The sequence below is a fragment of the Lissotriton helveticus genome, chromosome 2_1 (assembly GCF_964261635.1).
Source record: "Lissotriton helveticus chromosome 2_1, aLisHel1.1, whole genome shotgun sequence".
NCBI lineage: Eukaryota > Metazoa > Chordata > Amphibia > Caudata > Salamandridae > Lissotriton > Lissotriton helveticus.
The window spans coordinates 654247295-654266247 of record NC_136059.1 but is presented as its reverse complement, the minus strand read 5'-3'; the positions used below and the strand labels follow the sequence as shown (position 1 = coordinate 654266247).

Sequence of the window (18953 nt, the reverse complement as noted above, 5' to 3'; positions counted from 1 at the left end):
GTTTGCCATAGACAAAGAGATGGAAGTGTTCGCACGCCCACACCACAGCCAGGCTTTCCTTTTCCGGCTGGGAGTATGCTTTTTCGGTGTCCGTAAGGCTGCGGCTTGCATAAGCGATGATGTGTCGCTGGTCCGAGTCTTCGCGGTATTGGGCTAGAATGGCACCCAGACCCACCGGGCTGGCGTCTACTGTAATTTCAGTCTTCTTTTTCGTGTCGAAATATGCCAGGTTGATAGCTGACCCCACAGCTTGTTTGATCACGGAGACAGCTTGTTGGCATGCGTCCGTCCATTCGAATGGCTGACCTTGGCGAGTGAGTTCCCGCAGTGGGTAGCTGATCGTGGCGTAGTCACGGATGTATCGTGCGCAATAGCTTGCCATGCCAAGAAAGGAGCGGAGGTCAGTCACATCTCGGGGCTTTGGAGTGTCAGCTAGGGCTGCTACTTTCTCTGGGTCTGGTCTCATGCCCTGTTTGGAGAATATGTGTCCATAGAACTTTAGAGTGTCTTTGTGGAATTCACATTTGCTGGCATTGAGTGTTAGGTTTGCGGCCATCAGTGCGTGGCAGACTCTATCAAGAGCGGTGTCGTGTTCTGTTTGGTCTTTCCCGAATACCAGCAGGTCATCGCTATAGTTAAAAGCATTTGGGATGCCCTGTATGACTCGCCTGATGGCTTCCTGGAAGATTTCAGCGGCCGAGGAGATGCCAAAGTTCAGGCGTTTATAGCGGAATAGGCCTTGATGCGTGGTGAAGGTCGTAATGTATCTCGACTTGTCATGGAGCTCCAGCTGGTGATAGCCTTTATTTAGGTCGAGTTTGGAGAAGACTGTGGCGCCGTTGAGTTTGGTGATCATGTCACTGATGTGCGGCCCAGGGTGGCGTTCCCGCTCAATAGCGGTGTTGGGTGCACGCATATCGACACACAGCCTGACTTTGTTGTTGTCCTGCCCCTTTTTTGGGACCACGACGACTGGCGAAACCCATGGGGTGGGACCTGTCGTGCGCTCTATGATGTCCGTTTGGAGGAGCTCTTGGAGCTCGTCGTCAACTGCTTGTTGCAGGTGGAACAGCACCTTCCTGTGGTGTTGAGCGATGGGTGTCACGTTCTCATTGATGTGAAGTTTCACCTTAAAGTGATTTAGTTTGCCGAGCCCCTTGAATAGATTAGGGAACTTCGCAACTATGTCAGGAGCATCCTCCGTCATGTAGAGGAGTTCTACGAGTTTGAGTCTTTCTGCTGTAGGTAGACTGAGCAGACAATCTGCTACCTCTGGTCCTTCAACTACATGGATGTAGGCATCGATCTTCCGGTCCTTGAACGTGAGAGTAGTGGGGAAACGACCTAGGCAGGGTAGTGGCTTGCGTGCCATCCATGTGAATATGCGGACAGCAGCATGTTCCAGTTTGGGTTTGTGCTTCATGGATTGATACTCTAGGGCACAGATGTAATTCAGAGAGGCTCCAGAGTCCAGGACGAATTCAGCAGGATGATCTCCTATCAGGATGTCGAGTTTTGGATATCGCTTCAGTCGGTCCGGATCTGCTACCATGCATATGTACTCGTCACTATACTCATCACCGTCTTGTGCTGCGGGGTTGCCTGTTACCATGCATATGAATTCATCACTGTCTTGTGATGCAGGGGTGTGTGATGGTGACGCACTGGAGGTGTCTCTGCGTGACCGGTGTGATTCTGTCACTCGACGTCTGGTGCGGGAACCACTTCCGGAACGACCTCTTGAGTGACGTGAGTAGGCTGATTGGATGCTGGAGCTGGAGTTTGATGAGCTGGATGAGCATCTTCTCCTCTCTTCCATGGCTCGTGCGTGATAACGTGCCTCACGTCCTTTTGCTGACGATCTGTGACTTGGTTGTTTAGCTTGGCACGCAATCTCGAAGTGGTTGTCTCTCCCACATCGGTGACATCGTTGTCCGATCGCTGGGCATTGTCCTGAGTGTGGGTAATCCTGTCCACATCTGTAGCAAGTGGGTGCGGACTTCGCAGACCTCGTGTGTCGCGAGCTTCGCCTTGAAGACGTCTTCCGAGTAGCGTGGGACCTGTGAGATTTAGATGTGGGCTTGATGGTCTTGGGGGACCTGTGTGCCTGGATTCGCAGCGCAGTGTCCTTTTGATCAGTTGATTTCTGTGTCCCCATCCGCTTCGCGTAGTCGTCCGCTTGGTCGTTAATTCTTGTTAGTTCTTCGATTTCTTCCAGTGTATATGGCTTTTTCAGAAGTCTCCGGCGAAGGGTTTCAGATTGGCATCCGTCAATGATGCGGAGTCTCAGGGCGTCTTCCGTCTTGAAGTTGTCGAAGTCGCAGTGTCGCGCTAGTCTTCGTATGCGCATGATGAAGTCGCTCATGCATTCACCTTTTTCTTGCGTGGCCAGGTTGAACGTGTGGCGCTCATAGTCTATGTTGCGTTTATGGAGAAAACGTCTGTCAAGGGCAGCTTTGGTTTCGTCATAAGTAGCCGTTGCTGCGTTGGGCAGTTCTTTGATGATTTGTGCAATGTCTGGCCCAATCAGGTTTCTCAGATCCACAAGTTTTTGCTTACTATCTTGCACCAGGGATCCGACCATGTAGTCCTCGAAGTCTTCACTCCATGTTTTCCACGATGGGCCCATGCTGTTGCCCGGCGTCAGTGGTAAAGGCTGAGGTTGGCGCATGAATGAGGCTCCAACAGGGTTATTCGCCATTGCGGGCACGTTGGCTGGGGGAGCTGGGCCTCCTGTACTAGGAGCTGGGCTTCCTGAACTCGCTGTGCTTGACGTGCTTGACGCTGTGGTAGCAGTGCCTGAGGAGCTATCAGGGCCCAATTGGACATCTGCACTTAGCTGGCTCTGAATGGCTGTATGAAGCGTTGTCCAGGGCTTATTAGCGTGTTATTGGCTGTACACAGTGTTTGTTTATTATTATTCAGTTCCTTGAGCATTTGCGTGTCTTGGTTGCCTCTTTATGCTGTCAATGTCCTTGTTATCGAGTGGCGCCTGACTTTAAGATGGCCGCCATGGAGAGAGCGTGGGTTTGTTTAAGGGTGGGCGCCTGACTCCAAGATGGCCGCCGCGCGGGACAGTATGCCTCGTGTCTCTGTCTCTGGCATCGGGCAGACAGCGCGCGTGAGGGAATCGGCAGGGTTTGGACTCACCCTCGCTCCTCGCGCTGTGTCCTGTTCTGGCTCCTCTCTCCTCGCTCGCGCCTGGGGTCGGGCGCTGTTCTCCGGTGCTGCACAACCCGGCTGCTCACTTCTGGAAGCACGTGGGGGCCGCGCTCTGGCATACGCGCTCCTACCTCCTGGTGCAGCAGTTGGGGTGCTTGGGGTGCCGTTCTGGCACACGCGCTCTGGTTTCTTCGCGCCTCTTTTCCCTGGGGCAGTAGCGGCGAGCGCTTCTCTCTGGCAGCAGTTGGGTGTTTCTTGGCTTCGGCGGTTTTCTTTCCGCTGCAGGGTTCGGTGGTCGGCCACGATGGGTGGCTGAGCGATGCTGCTTGTGGGCTTTACAAATATCCCATCCTCGTCGCCATTGTCGCAGCGCTGGCGCTCTTTGCAATGACACACCAACACAGAGGTAAGGTTTCTGCGTCTTGCTTTATTCCCTGCCAGCCTCACACTGGCTTACAGACTACTGGCTTCCTGTGAAGCCCTTCCTCTTCCTGTTTCCTGTTCGCCTGTCCTGTCCCAGTCATGGTCAGGCGGGACGACGCTACACTCAGGTCGGTGGTCCTTGCGTGGTGCAGCTATACTGGTGGAGACCCTGTGCAACTGCTTTAAAAGTAAAACCGTAATCGCCCCCAAAGTATTCAATTTGTGAAATCTTCTCTTTCATGTACAACATAGCTATGAAGCTGCAGTTCTTAGCAGCCTTCTTATTTTCCTTCATGAGTGGATTAAGATTGAACTTTCCTATTGGTTAGCTACATTAAATGTAGAAGACATTTCCTTAAAGACCAATAGCCATACACCCATCCATCCCATAGGAAGCCTTCAATGATGGGTTTGGAATTCACTTGGACATAAAGCGACCGAAGTGTGGAGAGCATCCTTCATCAAAGTGACTGCTGAATAATCTTTCTGAATTTCCCCTCTTGCAACCTATTAATCTAAAAAATCTGAGCTGTGCCGCTTTGCCCTAAAAAGAAGACCTCATATAGGCTATCAGTGTTTCAGACTATTACCTCAATTACTGCCTGTTCTCTATTGGAAGTACTGCATTGAAAAATGTAAAGAAGTGACTATACTAAGTACCTGCGCTTACCTGTTTAAAGAAATGACTAGTGAAACATTTCCAAAAGTATATTTTGGGCCCGATTCACATACATGCTTCAATGAATCTTTCTGTCTTAAATGAGAATTACACTGGAATAGCCAGGTCTGATATGATTAAGAAAGCATTGTTTGCAATTAGTTGTATCTCGAGGCTTAGGTGTGGTTTACTTATGAATTTCAAGAAAGTATTCTGGTGATAAAATGTTTTGTGGTTCATGAAAGTTTTTTCTGTGAGTACGCATGCATTACTCCTAAAATATGTAATACATCACTCTGACGCAAGAAACAGCTATTCAAAGAAAATGGTTTATGAATGAGGCCCAGATATGTAGGCGTAATCCACTAATTCACGTCTATGACTGTAGTGAGACATAACCAGTTATTTAAAAAAGCTTTGCGGATCAGGCTTTCTATCATGAAATAAGATTGTATCCATCATTATGTCTAAATCCACAGGAAACATGAGGATCAAATTATGCAACAAGGTTGGCAAAATTATGTGGTAAGAAAGGCTAGTTATGTGGGTTAATGAGGCACATTTTTCGATAGTATTGCTAACAGTGGCTGAGCAAAAGTTTCACCTGGTTATGTTATGTTATATTAGCATCACTAAGTATAGTGCAATGAATCATACCCAAAGGAAAATCTTGGTACTTAGCTTAGATGAGGCAAGCAAACTAACTAAAGCAGCATGTTTTAAGGAGTTTTTTAGACTTACCAAGCTCAGTGCATGAACAGATATTTAGGGGACGTTTGTTCCAAGGTAGGAGGGCAAGGTAAGAAAAGAAGCTCCTGCGTACCTTGAAGTACGGATACACAGAATTTGAAGTAAGGCTTGGTCTATAAATTTCAGTGATCTAATTGGACAGTAGTAGCTGAGTCTGCTTTGTAGGTAGGATGGGAAACAACCTTTACAACGCAACTTTTACAACGCACTACCATTACAACGAAACTTTTACAACGCAACATCCATTACATCGCATGCCATTACAACGCAACCATTACAACGCATGACACTACAAGGCATACCACTACAACGCATGTCATTACAACGCAGTCATTACAACGCATACCATTACAACCCATACCATTACCATCCAACACTTGTTGCACCCCCTCGAGTTAGAATAGTAATTTTTACACCTACACTATCCAACACTTACCCTACTGTTGCACCCCCTGGAGTTAGAATAGTAATTTTTACCCCTACACTATCCAATAGTTACCATACATGCAATGTAATGTTATGCGTTGTAATGGTATGCGTTGTAAAGGTAGTATGCATTGTAATGGAATGCGTTGTAAAGGTAGTTTTTAAAAATTCGTTGTAATGGCATGCGTTGTAATGGCATGCGTTGTAATGGATGTTGCGTTGTAAAAAATGCGTTGTAAAGGTATGCGTTGTAAAAGTATGCATTGTAACGTCATACAACCAGGTAGGATGGACTGTTGCCATTTAGAGATTTATAGGTGACAAAGCATAGCTTAAAGATCACCTGTTTCCTGATTGGCAGCCAATGCAAACAATACAGAATTGGAGTGGAAGGAGAAGCAGATGGGAGATTGCAAACTAGTCTGGCTGCAGTATTCTGTACCACCTGCAGTTTAGACAATGACACTCGTTAGTTGATACCAGTAAAGCGTTTCCATAGTCCATGCGACTCGTAATCAATGCTTGAACTAAGATTTTCCTAGAGGTTAGTGAAAGCCAAGGAAATGCTTTTCTCAATAAGTTCATAGTAGCAAAGCATGTTTTGCAGACAGTGAAGACATGTTCCTTCACAGACAGTGTGAGGTCTAAGTTTACACCCAGATTGTTTACTACTGTTTTTGGGGACAGGGCAGGCCCCAGTACAGACGGCCATGAGTTCGAAGCCCACAGATGCTGAGCTTTATTGAAAAGCAATATTTCAGTTACTCTCCGTTTAGTTGCAAGCAACTTGTTGACATTCAAAGAACTCATACAGTCAGAAAAATGGGCTTTAACCCCATTCAAATCCTTACCGAAAGAGATGACCAATTGAGTAACAACTTTTAGCGACAGCTTTATGGCAAAAACAACTGTTTTGGGTGCCGCTTTGCATGTCAGCGATATTTATCGCTAATGACATGCAAAGGAGGCGTTCCCAACTTGAAAGCGACTGAAAGCAGTTGCAAACACATCTTCCGACCTATTACCTATTACCATTATCGCGAAGCGATAAAAAAAGCACGCTAACCGCGTTTATCACTGGATTTTGACACCGGCTACAATCCTGACTTAGCCATAGTTTCCTACGGGAGGTGGATTCTATGGTTGAATCCTCACCTGCCTATTAGTGACCTTTTCCTTAGTGATGGGAATTAATTGCGGGAATTCCCGCATATTGCTGGGGAATTGCCGCTATCACCAGTTTATTATCGCCTTGGAGATAAACGTTGATAATAACGCGTTATCTCCGCGATGTAAACCAGCGATAGCCGGCGATAAAAAATACAGCGCTAAGCGCGCTTTGCGATAATCATCGAAAGTCCATGCTAATATGGCCCTAAAATCTTGATTGGCTCCCGGTGGATGATAAATCAGAGCACCTTTCCAAAATTCTGTAGCCGAGAGTTCAATAATGAAAACAAACAATTCCATCCATTCATCTAGCAGGGTCTTGATAATGTTTATTTTGCTTGTGTTGCGAAATAGACACACCTCCTCCTTGTCTAGACTCTCTGTACAGTTTGAGTGGCTGATACTTCTCCGGGAGAGCCAAAGGAATACATGCAATAGCGCGGCAGAGTTCATCAAGTCTCTTTGAAATAAACACAGGTGAGGAGAAAGGGAATTTAAGAGGCCACATAATTCCATCGAAAGTTTCGACATGGACCTAATATTGCAATAGAGGCTATGGGTGCAGAGCTGGGGATAGAGTTTAGTTCCTCAGGCCAAGGACCCTTCTTTGTTGTTGCACTCTTGATATTATCAAGTGGGAAGACCACCATAGGCCAGATACCAGCTTAACAACCGTCAAAATACAGCAAAGAACTGAAAGGTGACTAGTCAAAGTTTGTGATGGGCCTTCCACAGCTCAACAACGTGTCCCTGCGTTTTAGTAACTTTTGATCTGTTTAAATCGATTTTTTGGGTAAATAATACAGCTGATGATGATTTATAAGGAAAATGTGGCAAGTCCATAATGATGCTGAAATCGCCATGACTGCAGAATCACATAATTCCAGTGGCCATAATTAAATTCCAGCTTTAATATGAAATTGCATCTGTTTCACTATTATCTAGGTTTTAATAATGCTCTTTGATTTTCTTAATTGTAATGCATACTTTTTCGTCTGACCTGTATTTATCACTTGACATAGTTTCCTTAAGACATGACAGGTGTATTTCTAATTATTTTCAACACATTTGAAACGTTTCTCAAATGGTTTTGTTTTGTGTAAATTTCTGTGTCACTATACATCACTCTGGTTAACGGTGTGCTTGCAATTTTATGTGTCTGACGTTTAACTGCTCAAGATGATGAACACTCAGTACACAGTGTTGCGTATTCTGGTTAACCCTGTGAACAGCATGACTGCATACTATGAGTAATCATTCAAGCCATTTTCGCTTACATACTGAAGGTGCTGGCAGGATTAAGAGTTTCGGCTGTTACATCATCGGCTGATTTCCTGATATGAGTCTTTAACTATCATCCACTTTTCTAGCCCCTGACTCATTTTTCTGAAATTAGTCATTAACTGATAACTACACTATTCAGTTGAGATCAGCAGAGTAGCTTTCCTTTAGTACATGTGGTGTCCAGACCTACCAGACCAGGTACTGGCCAATACCTATGCCTCACATGGAGAGTAATTTTACACATTTGTATTCCTCTGCGTACAAGTCAGAACTCAATATTTTAAGCCTGTCTTCAACTCGTCCCTTCAATGATTACGCCACAGGCCTTTGGTGTACAATGGAAACCAAAAGTGTTCCAGTGTTCTGTATTTACAAGACACTGCAGTATATATGCTATATCCTTCTCAACTTACTGATGCATTTATGAAATATTTGTTTCTGTGGCACTGCTGTATAGTTATAAACATGGGGCCAGATGTACAACCCTACCAATTTACGTGTCGCAATTTGCATTGTTTTGCTACTCGCTATGTGCCACTCGCAAAATGTAATTTACAACAGTGTCTCAGACACTGTTTGCGATTCCTAATGGGGTCGTAAGTTACATGCCTCATTAATATTAATGAGGCAGGTGAAATTTGTGACCCCATTTGGAATGGCTAGCCCTCCCAGGGATGGTGGTTTGCTGGGGGCAGCAGGCCAACATGTCTGTGACTGCTTTTTAAATAAAGCTTTTTTTTATGCAGCCAGGCTGCATTTAAAAAAGAAAAATGAAACATTTCTGTTTCATCTTTGATAGTGGGCAGTGGTCCGTGGGACCACTTCCAGCTCTTAATAAATATTTTCGCTCCCATTTACAATGGGGAAAGGGTCCCCTGGACACCCCTTCCTGTCTGCGAGTGGCTTGCCACCTTCTTGAAGTAGGTGGTACACTGCAAGTGTTTTGCGACCGCAATTGCGGTCGCAAAACAATCATACATTGAAGTGGGAGTTGCTTTTAGGAAGGTATGCCCCTGGCACGCCCCTATTTTTGACAGTCATTCATAGGTTACCGACTCGCAAAATAGGGTTGCATGGAGCAGACCAATTTTGTAGTTGCGAAAAGGCTGGTTTCTCGTTTGCAACTGCAAAAAACAGTCGTACATCTGGCCCATGGGTCATAACACAAATATTGCCTAAGAACATTGTACGAATATGTACATGAGACTGGAGCACAAACCATGTCAGTGTAAATGCACTGCCATCTGTAAACCTCTTTTGTATGCAGACTGCTGTTACTGCCATCAATATTGCTTCACGCTCTGCATGCGGCTGGTGGCCATCACTTTAGAATCGGCCATATATCTTCTGTGTATTGTGGATTCAAGGCCCCATCTTTGTGAACGTGACCACGCATTTGCAACCTCACATCTGTCTGCAAAACTGTCCAGCAAGCTTAGACTTTTGGCAATTAAAAAATGTTAATGCCTGGAATGCTGCAGATCGGGCTGGAAGGGTTCCACGTAGATGCTGCAATCGCTTACCACCGGTTCTAACTTTTGGGTTTGAAAAATCCCTGCAAAGGAGCAAATTAAGGCTATGTTTCTGTCATTCAATGAATGTAAAACCAATCTTTTGTTAATGTTGCCATCATAAAAATTGCATTGGCTTCATCACTAGTTGGATCCAAATCCCAGCATATTTTATCTGCACCTTTTTACAGATGTCTCGAGCGTTTGATTGACTCTCATGCACCGATGAGTGACTGTTTCAGTGCCAAAAGGAAAGAACAACAACAGTGTGTGGCTATGTTTCTGTCATTCAATGAATGTAAAACCAATCTTTTGTAAATGTTGCCATCATAAAAATTGCATTGGCTTCATCACTAGTTGGATCCCAATCACAGCATATTTTATCTGCACCTTTTTACAGATGTCTCGAGCGTTTGATTGACTCTCATGCACCGATGAGTGACTGTTTCAGTGCCAAAAGGAAAGAAGAACAACAGTGTGTGCTAGGCCATCCAGCACCTGTGAATCATACACTGTCATGATACATTGTCTAAAACAAAGGGTAATAAAGGGAATCTACAATCAACACTTCATATTCATTGGATGGCCTGCTTATGGCAGCTTTACCTCCAACACTTCCGTGTTAGTTTAATAAAAAGGAGATAAGTATTAGAATTAAAGGCTGGTGAGACTTGCAGTAGAGAGACCCTCGCACAAGAAAGGATCCCTTATGAGGCTTAAGCTGCATCTTCTACATTAAGTCTGCTTCCGCATGGTAAATGTTTGAATATTTGCAATCAGGGCTTCTTTCTATTTTGCTGGCTTACATTTTCTCTGAGCCTCGGTTCCCTGTTCTTCTGTGTGAACGTGGGATGCCGTGTATTAATTCTGATTTCCATTAGATTATTCTGATGCTGAGGCAACCTCAATGGTGCTGATTGAAGGGATCGTTGGATGTGACTGAAGGGAGAAGATAAGCAAAACATTGTATTTTACATGCATTGAAATCTGCAAGCCAATTTATTTTACGCCATAACCCTTTCCTTATGTGCTGTATTTATCAGCACAATATTGTAGTGCTTTATTTCTCTTAGTGCCGATCTGTTAAATGTTGTATTTCAGTGCCTGAGATTATGAATTGTTTTCAGTATACATGTTTCTTTTTTTGTTCACTAATGTTGCCTGGCACTGCCCAAGGATGTTTGTGACTGCAGTGTTGTCATAAGGATTTCAGGGACCTGGGGCAAAAATGTTTTGGGGCGGCTCCTGTTTGGAACAACTATAAATGTTATTGCCCATTTTCTGCTCATACTTGCCCTATGACGGCAAACAAAATTGAATCATATGTTAAAGGTTGAGACACAGAAATAAAGTGAAATAAAGAAAATGTTTACTTTCTCAGGGGCTGCTTGGAAGGTGGGGGCCCTGAGTAATTGCCCACTTTGCCCATGCTTTAAAACGTCTCTGTGTGACTGCCACTGATACAGTTTACTCGATGTTTTCCCTTTAGTTCTGTAGCTGCATTGTCAGAATCGTGCGTGTGAAGTCAACAAAAATAAACCGCATTGGTTCTATTTTTACATCCTTTTGTTAATTAGAAATAACATTTTGCGGCCTAGTGTGTGCAAAAGACAGCTACATCAAGTACCCGTCCTTCGACGTAAATAACCCCCGAAGAATTCTGCTGGTATATACGATAGTTTAATCTATAGATTGTTTAGGAGACCTGTTCTTCTGTGGCTGTGTGATTCATTGCACATGCTGCTAATTAAAATTGTCCCTTCAGTGTCACCGTATTCCTACCTCTAATGCTTAAAGGCAGCAGACGTTGGACTGCAGCCGAACAGATCAATATTCACCGAAGTGCATGCAGTGTGCTCTGGCCAGCTTAGTACTGTGGCACAATGAATGGCTGCATCCGGGAGCTCCCGGCTTGTCTTGGAGAGGTGAGCCCATGTGTTCCCAGTCACAAAAACTGTCCCTATTGCTTGCTCCCTCCTCCTTCAGTACACAGAACACAACTGATGATGCAAGAAGTGGGCCTGCCACACAGATTTTTCTTCCCATGGTGCTGATTCAGAAAGATTTTTTTTCCATGAGTAGGTGCGACGTACTCCTGAAAATATCAGACTAAAAGGAGTAAGTCAAATCTAGGTACAACGCATTTTAAATGGGTTCCATAATGATGGGAGTTTAAGCTTGCAGATGCAGTCAGCATGGTGATGGGACAGAACAGGTACTATTGGAGCATATAGATAAAGAGCTTGCATTACTAAGTGTTATAAAGAGGGCCTGGACAAGAAAAGAGTTCTGTAATGATGTCCTAAATGTGGGTGAAAACATCCCAGGCACACCAGCCTGAATATTACCCATCTCAAGACATGGTGCAGTGGAAGCTGTGACAGCAACAGTACCTCTCTCTCCAGGAGAGGGGACTTGGGGGTCGGGGGCAGGAGTGGAGCTCTGTGTGAAGGAACGTTTACAGAAGTACACAGCATGTGGGCAGAAGTAGAGTCTCTGTGTTGCGGTAGTGAGAGGCACCATGAGTGGCAAAAAGCTGCAGAAGGGAACACCTAGTAATAACTGAGAGGACATGATCCCTAAGAGATCCAGAAAAGCTCCTGGAGGGTAGTGAGTCCATTCATCAGGAGTCTATGAAGCGCCTACTCGCGGGTGCTGCTAGGAGTAGGCGCTTCATAGGCTCCGCACCAGTGGGCTTCTCATGAACATCACAGAGGCAGCTCACGATGAGGCAACATTGCACCACCTCTCTGATCCAGTAGAGCCCACAGCCTATATTTGTAAATAGGCAGGACATTATAGCAGTGCCCCTGCCATTAGTATGGAGTCTCGATTGTTCCGAATTGATAAATATAGGTAACACCATAAGACTGACTGCATTTATACAGCACGCAACATCTCTTCAGGCCTCTTGGCACAAGTGTAAAATGCAATCTCCAAACAGTTAAGACTTCTGCTTTTTGCTTCATCTTTGGAGTGTGGGTGCCAGGCTGTCTAGAGATACTGGGTTTGGTAGCATAGGCACCTGAACTGTGAACTATCACATCCTGTGTGTCAGCTTGTGTTTGGAGACGTAAATTAGCCTTGTTTTTGCTGCTGGGTATAAATTGTGTATTATTAGATTGTTTTTATGATGCTGATAAAAAAAACACGAGGACATGCACAAATACGGTACTGATGGAGGGTGGCAGAAAAGCTAAAGGTAAGAACTTCAGCATTCGAGACATGCAAGAAATCTCATCATGGAGTGGGCAGAGAAGAGTATTTGGCAAAGAATTGAAAAGCAACAACGCAGCAACGGCAGACAGAGGAGCAAAGGTACAACTAAGGTAAATTCTGTCGAATGTGTGAAGTAAATAATCCATATATTTTATTGGCGCCTGTGTACAACAGAAAAGCTTTTAGTTCAGTAGTCACAACAGAAACCAGTCATGGGAGTCCACCAATGAGGGACAGTCTTTAAATTGTGGTGCAGTGGGAGCTAGCAGTGTCCCAGACTCGCAGTGCTGCTGCACTTCATAATTCCTAAGGGAGCTGTGGAGCTCTTGCGCAAAGGAGTGGTAAGTAATAGAGTGACTACTACAAGGAAGAAGGTATCAGATCGTTCCTGGCATGTCTACTGCAATCTCTTTTTAAGAAAAAAATACCCACACAGCATGCAGCAAGGCATTTGTAGGGTCTGAGGCATCGTGGTTTTAAATAGAAAAGCAGGTCAGACAAGTGAGATTGTATTGTTTGATGAAGTGAGGAAGAACACAAATTAAGTTCCACCTCTGATTTTGGCAGTGCTTAATTTAAGCCGATGGTTGCCAGTGGGGCCCACCGGCACTCGCTTTACTTTCTCAGACTTTCCTGGAGAGCAACAAAAGGGATAACACCAAAGGACTAAGAAGGAAGAGAAAGACAGAAACACCGTCAACAAGGGAGAAAGCATGAGTCTGTGAGAGTGAGATACACCGGCAGGGAGAAAGCAGGAGTCTGTGAGAGTGATATACACGGGCAGGGAGATTCTGGAAGTGGATTAAAGAGGCCTGAGGTGGAGTCTGGATGACGCAGCCTTGGTACTCTGTGCGGGGACATTTAATAGCACCTTTTGAGCAGTGTTTTGGCCACCGGCACTGTTTATATTGAAAATTAAGGGGACGATTATGATGGCGGACGGACAGGAGTCCGTCCGCCACCATAGAGTAGGAGGGAACCTCCGCATGGCCTGCGGAGTTCCCTCCTGTGCAATTAGGATGTGACCGCCACCCTGGCAGTCACATCCTCTATTTTTACCATTGCGGTGGGTGCGGCTTCAAGCTGCACCCGCCGCAATGGTAAAAATGCATACATTGCATTTGTATGAAGAAAGTGGCAGGCACCGTGCATACAAATGCAGTGGGGTACCATTGGTACCCCCCATGTGCACCCCCCACCCTTCCTTCACCGCAGTGAAGTTACACATGCTTTTCCACGACGGAAAACCCGCAGCGGAAAAGCATTATTTACAGGCCATCCTAATATGGCTGACGGTGTCTGAGAGACACCGTCACCATATTAGAGCTTTTCCGCCGTGGTTGTAAGCCAACCGCGGCGGAAAAGCTGCGGACGGAAACCAGGACCCACCAGCCATCCTAATGTGGCGGTGGGTCTTTGGTGGGTCCACTGCGGTTTTTCGGCATCCTCCAGGCCGGCGGTGGCTTCCGCCGGCCCGGAGGATGCGGAAAAACCGCAATCGTAATAGGCCCCTAAGTACGGGGTTTTGGCTTCAATAAAACGTGATGCCCGATGAAACATAAAACCTGCAAACAATCGATACTTCAATGAGACAGATGGAATACAGTTGTTAGAACTTAAATAGGAAATGATGGACTCAATGTAAGGAATGCTGCTAAAAGCAGAGATTTTCTGTAATATGACAGGAGGAGTTGGTTGTTGGTCATATGCTGTTTAATACGACATAATTACCTGTATAAACTTGCAGCAGTGTACATTTTTGGATGCCAAGTAATGCTTACTAGCATTTGTATTTGCCAACTGTTTATGGCCAAAGGGAACTCATTTCTCTCCAGGTAGCCTCATCCTCCATTTGAACCTTACCAATTTTAAGGTTTTCCCACACCATTCATAACCGGAAAACAGGCGTACTCAGGCCTGTCAAAGGAATACTTCTCTGACTATATTCATGGTGGATAACCACCTGCAAAGATTTAGCGAATGTCAACGAAATGTCCTATTTTTGCTTATTCTTACTTTTGGCAGGCGTCTCAAGTAACCGGTAGATGAGAATTGCTGCTGTGTGAAATTGCACCTTACTGGTGTAACTTTAACACACAAATGCATCCATATACAAGTAAAAAGTCATGGTTTGTAAATAAGAAAGAAAGTTTTTATATTTTTTTGCATGTGCAACGCATTAGGGGCCAGATGTACGACCATTTGCGACTCCAAATAGCAAAAACTTGCGAGTTGCAATGTGCGAGTCGCAATTTGCGAGTTGCAAAAGCAAATGTACAACATTGTCAGAGACACTGTTAGAGATTCCCAATGGGGTCCCAAAAAGTGAGGCTCATGAATATTAATGAGTCACTCGCAATTTGCGACCCCATTGGTAATGGCTGGCCCTCCCAGGGATGGTGGCCTGCTGGGCTCAGCAGACCTCCATGTCTGGGACTGTTTTTAAATAAAGCAGTTTTAAAAAAAATTGCAGGCGTTTTCCTTAAAGGAAAACAGGCTGCATTTAAAAAAGAAAAATAAAACGTTTCTGTTTCATTTTTCATAGTAGGCAGTGGTCTCTGGGACCACTGCCTGCCCTTAAAAATTATTTTCTCATGAATTCCCAAAGGGGATGGGGTCCCCTTCCTGTTTGACCTATGTGCACTGTAATACTGCTGATCACTGCTATTGTACTGTAATTGCATTTATAAAGCGCTTACTACCCCAGACGAGGCGTCAAAGTATTTTTTCTGCGAGTAGCAGACTACTCCGGAACCCATAAAGGATTAGTTTTGAATTAGTATAGTGAAATATGAAAGTAATTTTAGCGGTGGATAGGTTAGTCAGTTATTTGAATTCAGAAGGATAGCGGAAGGATAGAAGAGGGAAAAAAGGTTTGTGTTTATATAGCGCTTATTGCCCCTGATGGGGTGTTGAAGCGCATTTTTTTGGCGAGTAGCACACTACTCCGGAAACCAATAAAGGATTAGTGTTGAATTAGTATAGTGAAATATGAAAGTAATTTGAGTGGTGGATATTAGTCAGTTGTTTTGAGTGAGAAGGATAGCGGAGGGGTAGAAGAGATAAAAAGGTTTGCATTTATATAGCGCTTGTCAACCCTGATAGGGCGTTGAAGCGATTTATTTGGCAAATAGCATGCTACTCCTGAACCCATAAAGGATTAGTGTTGAATTAGTATAGTGAAATATAAAAGTAAATTGAGTGATGGGTATGTTACTCAGTTATTTGGATTGAGAAGGGTAGGGGAGGGATGGAAAAGAGAAAAAGGTTTGCATTTATATAGGGCTTGTTACTCCTGTTGGGGTGTTGAAGTGCTTTTTTGGCAAGTAGCATGCTACTCCGGTACCCATAAAGGATTAGTGTTGAAAATTAGTATAGTGAAATATGAAAGTAATTTGAGGGATGGATATGTTACTCAGTTATTTTGATAGAGAAGGGCAGTGGCGGGATAGGTAAGGGAAAGAAGTTTGCATTGCTATAGCTCTACTCTGACCCTAAAATTCTATTGGTAAAATTGGTTTCACTCATAGGGGAGACCTTTGAGCGGATTTTGGCCTTTTGGAAGCAGCAGCGGTTTTGGGGCATACGGACTGGTGGACTTTGCCGTATCCCCCACGTACTTTCTACCTACCTCTCGCGCTTCCCGCTCCGCGGGAAACGCTCGCACTTGTGAGCCCGTGTGTTTAGCACCCAAGAGAGACTACATCGCCCAGAAGGCGTTGGGGCATTGAGTCATCCGCCCGCAACACCCAGAGCAGGTGTATCAAATCACCACCTGTGCGGCGCATCGCGGGAGACCTTTGCGGCGGATTTTGGCCCTTTGGAAGCAGCAGCGGTTTTGGGGCATACGAACTGGTGGACTTTGCCGTATCCCCCACGTACTTTCTACCTACCTCTTGCGCTTCCCGCTCCGCGGGAAACGCTCGCACTTGTGAGCCCGTGTGTTTTGCACCCAAGAGAGACTACATCGTCCAGAAGGCGTTGGGGCATTGTGTCATCCGCCCGCAACGTCCAGAGCAGGTGTATTAAATCACCACCTGTGACGCGCATCACGGGACGCGAGCGGGGCGAGCCGGGCGAAGCCCGGGCAAAGGGCGGGCTGTCTGTGGCCGTCCGGGGCAGGACGAGGCTGGCCTGGGCCACCCCCTTGATACTCCATCTTAAAAACTGTAAGACTTAAAGCTATTTGACCACTTCGTCATCTACTCGAGTTTTGTTTTCAAATTGTTGTTATTTTAAATGTACACTATTTGTTGTACTATTGGGTCCCGTTAATATTGGGCTCTGTTCTAAACAGTCAAGCTTTAATTTTAACCAGATAAGGGGCCTTACTTAGGTTATACCCCCACTTACCTTGTATCCCCTGTGGAGTAAATAGGTGTTTGAGGCATTTTACTTTAGGGCATGCCCAACATGGGGAAACACACTAACCCTTCCCTTTCACGCCCTAGAACCAGGCAACAAGCTGCCACGACTCAACCACTTCCGACCCTAACAGCAATTGATCTAATGCTCCAGAAAACCATAGGGGCAGCGCCTATCTTCAACCCCTGCATTAGTCCTTCCACGGGTGGAAGATGACGCCTTTACGACAATTGCCAATCCATTTGAGTCGACTGCTTATCAAATGCTCTCCTTCTTTGAGCTACCGTGTGCCCAGATTATACTGGAGGTGATTGTCTCTGATCCACCTTCCCCATTGGCTTCCAATCCAACAGAATCCAATGTTTCTGTGTCTAGCCCCAAAAGGAAAAAAACAAAAACGACAAGAAAATATACGAAGAGGAAGAAAACACATTCCCCCATGAGAGCACAGTCTGAGCCAGCTCCCTCTCGCACCTCCTCTGCACCACCTCTTTGGGTCACACACTTGATGACTGATTTGCAGGCTTACATAGAACAAGTAATTAGTTCCTATGTAAAACCCTTATCATCAAGATTAGATAGAATTCTTTCACTTGTTACTAACAAATGCCCAGGGAAGTCACAGCGAGCTAGCCCACAGGGGAACCACGATATGGGAGACGGCATAGCATCTACCCCAGGCAATTCTGCGGCCACGGGTTTGGCGGGTGGTACCACCGCACAAACAACCAAAGAATCACATGTTATGGCCCATGTAGTTGTGCAGAAACCTATTAGTGTACCTAATAGACCTGGAGGTACCCTTTGTTCATCTAAGGCACCTAAAGCCAATGTTCCATCAACATGTGTACCGCCCCCATCCTTGGCAGCACCTGTGATACAGCCACGTGCTGATGGTAAACCCGTGCCCCCTGCCCCTCAGAAACGGCAGGTAGAGAGCTCATTAAAATCTGCTCCCCGCCCTCAGCTTCCGCCTGAGGCTATGCCTTACGTGGTGGTGCTTACGGGAGTTCCACCCCTCGAAGCAAGTTCCACCGAATCCTACTTAGAGCTAAAAAATAAAATCATATTTTGGCTAAATCGACATTGACCAATAGTAGGTCCGGGGCAGGGGGAGATTCTATTTGCAAGCAGAGTTAGCTGGCTGGGTACTAGACACAAGGACATAGGAGGTGACTGTGTGATCATTAATTTTAGGGACACTGAGGTGGTCAAACACATCCTAGGCAATGGCGGGCTGGAAAACACGAGAAAAATTTGCACTCACCACTTGGGGTATTTCTACCCACAGACCATGGCGCAACCCTCTTCTCATCCAGGTGTGTATGGATTGGAGTATAATGTGCCAGTGGCCAATAGATATAGGGCCCTGAGCTACGTTGACTGACTAATACCACAAGGGGACGACAATATTATGGCCAACTATCCCTTGGAGAGGCTGAGGGAGGGAGGCTCTAGTAACAAAATAGGGTCTGAGGGTCTAAGCCAGTGCCCCACAGAGGTCAGTTCTTTATTCCCATGCCCACCAACGAGCTTGAATGTTCTTGGGGGTGTTCGGGACCCGGGTGTTGCCCCGACTCACACCCGGAAACTCCCGCTGGCCAGGGATTCCCCAGCTCTTCTTTGATTGGGTCCTGGAACGTTGCAGGGCTGGGGGGAAAATTGTCGATCGCGGAGTGGGGAGACCTGATGGATGGCTATGATATATGCCTATTCCAGGAAACCTGGCTCTTGTCCGCCCCACGTAGGGTAGGATTTGCGTCCTATCACACACCGGCAGTGCAGGTTCCCAGGGGAAGACCATCAGGAGGATTATGTACTTGGGTAGCAGTACACTTGGGGTGCTCGGTCAAGATAGTTGACACACATAGCTTGGACATCCTATGTATCCTTCTTACACTCCAGGACGCCCCGGTGGTGGACGCGATTAATATTTATTTACGCCCGACCCCACTCAAGCTAGGACTATCAACTCTAGAGGCCCT

General features: G+C 45.7%; 1 long non-coding RNA gene across 1 annotated transcript in view; it reads left to right on the top strand.

Annotated features, from left to right (window-relative positions):
• Positions 1 to 10943, top strand: part of LOC144818199 (uncharacterized) — a 73889-nt gene extending 62946 nt beyond the window's left edge. Inside the window, exon 3 of the long non-coding RNA XR_013607066.1 lies at positions 9785 to 10943. This is a non-coding gene — a long non-coding RNA (uncharacterized LOC144818199). The remainder of the gene's footprint in view (positions 1 to 9784) is intronic.
• Positions 10944 to 18953: the final 8010 nt, after the last annotated feature.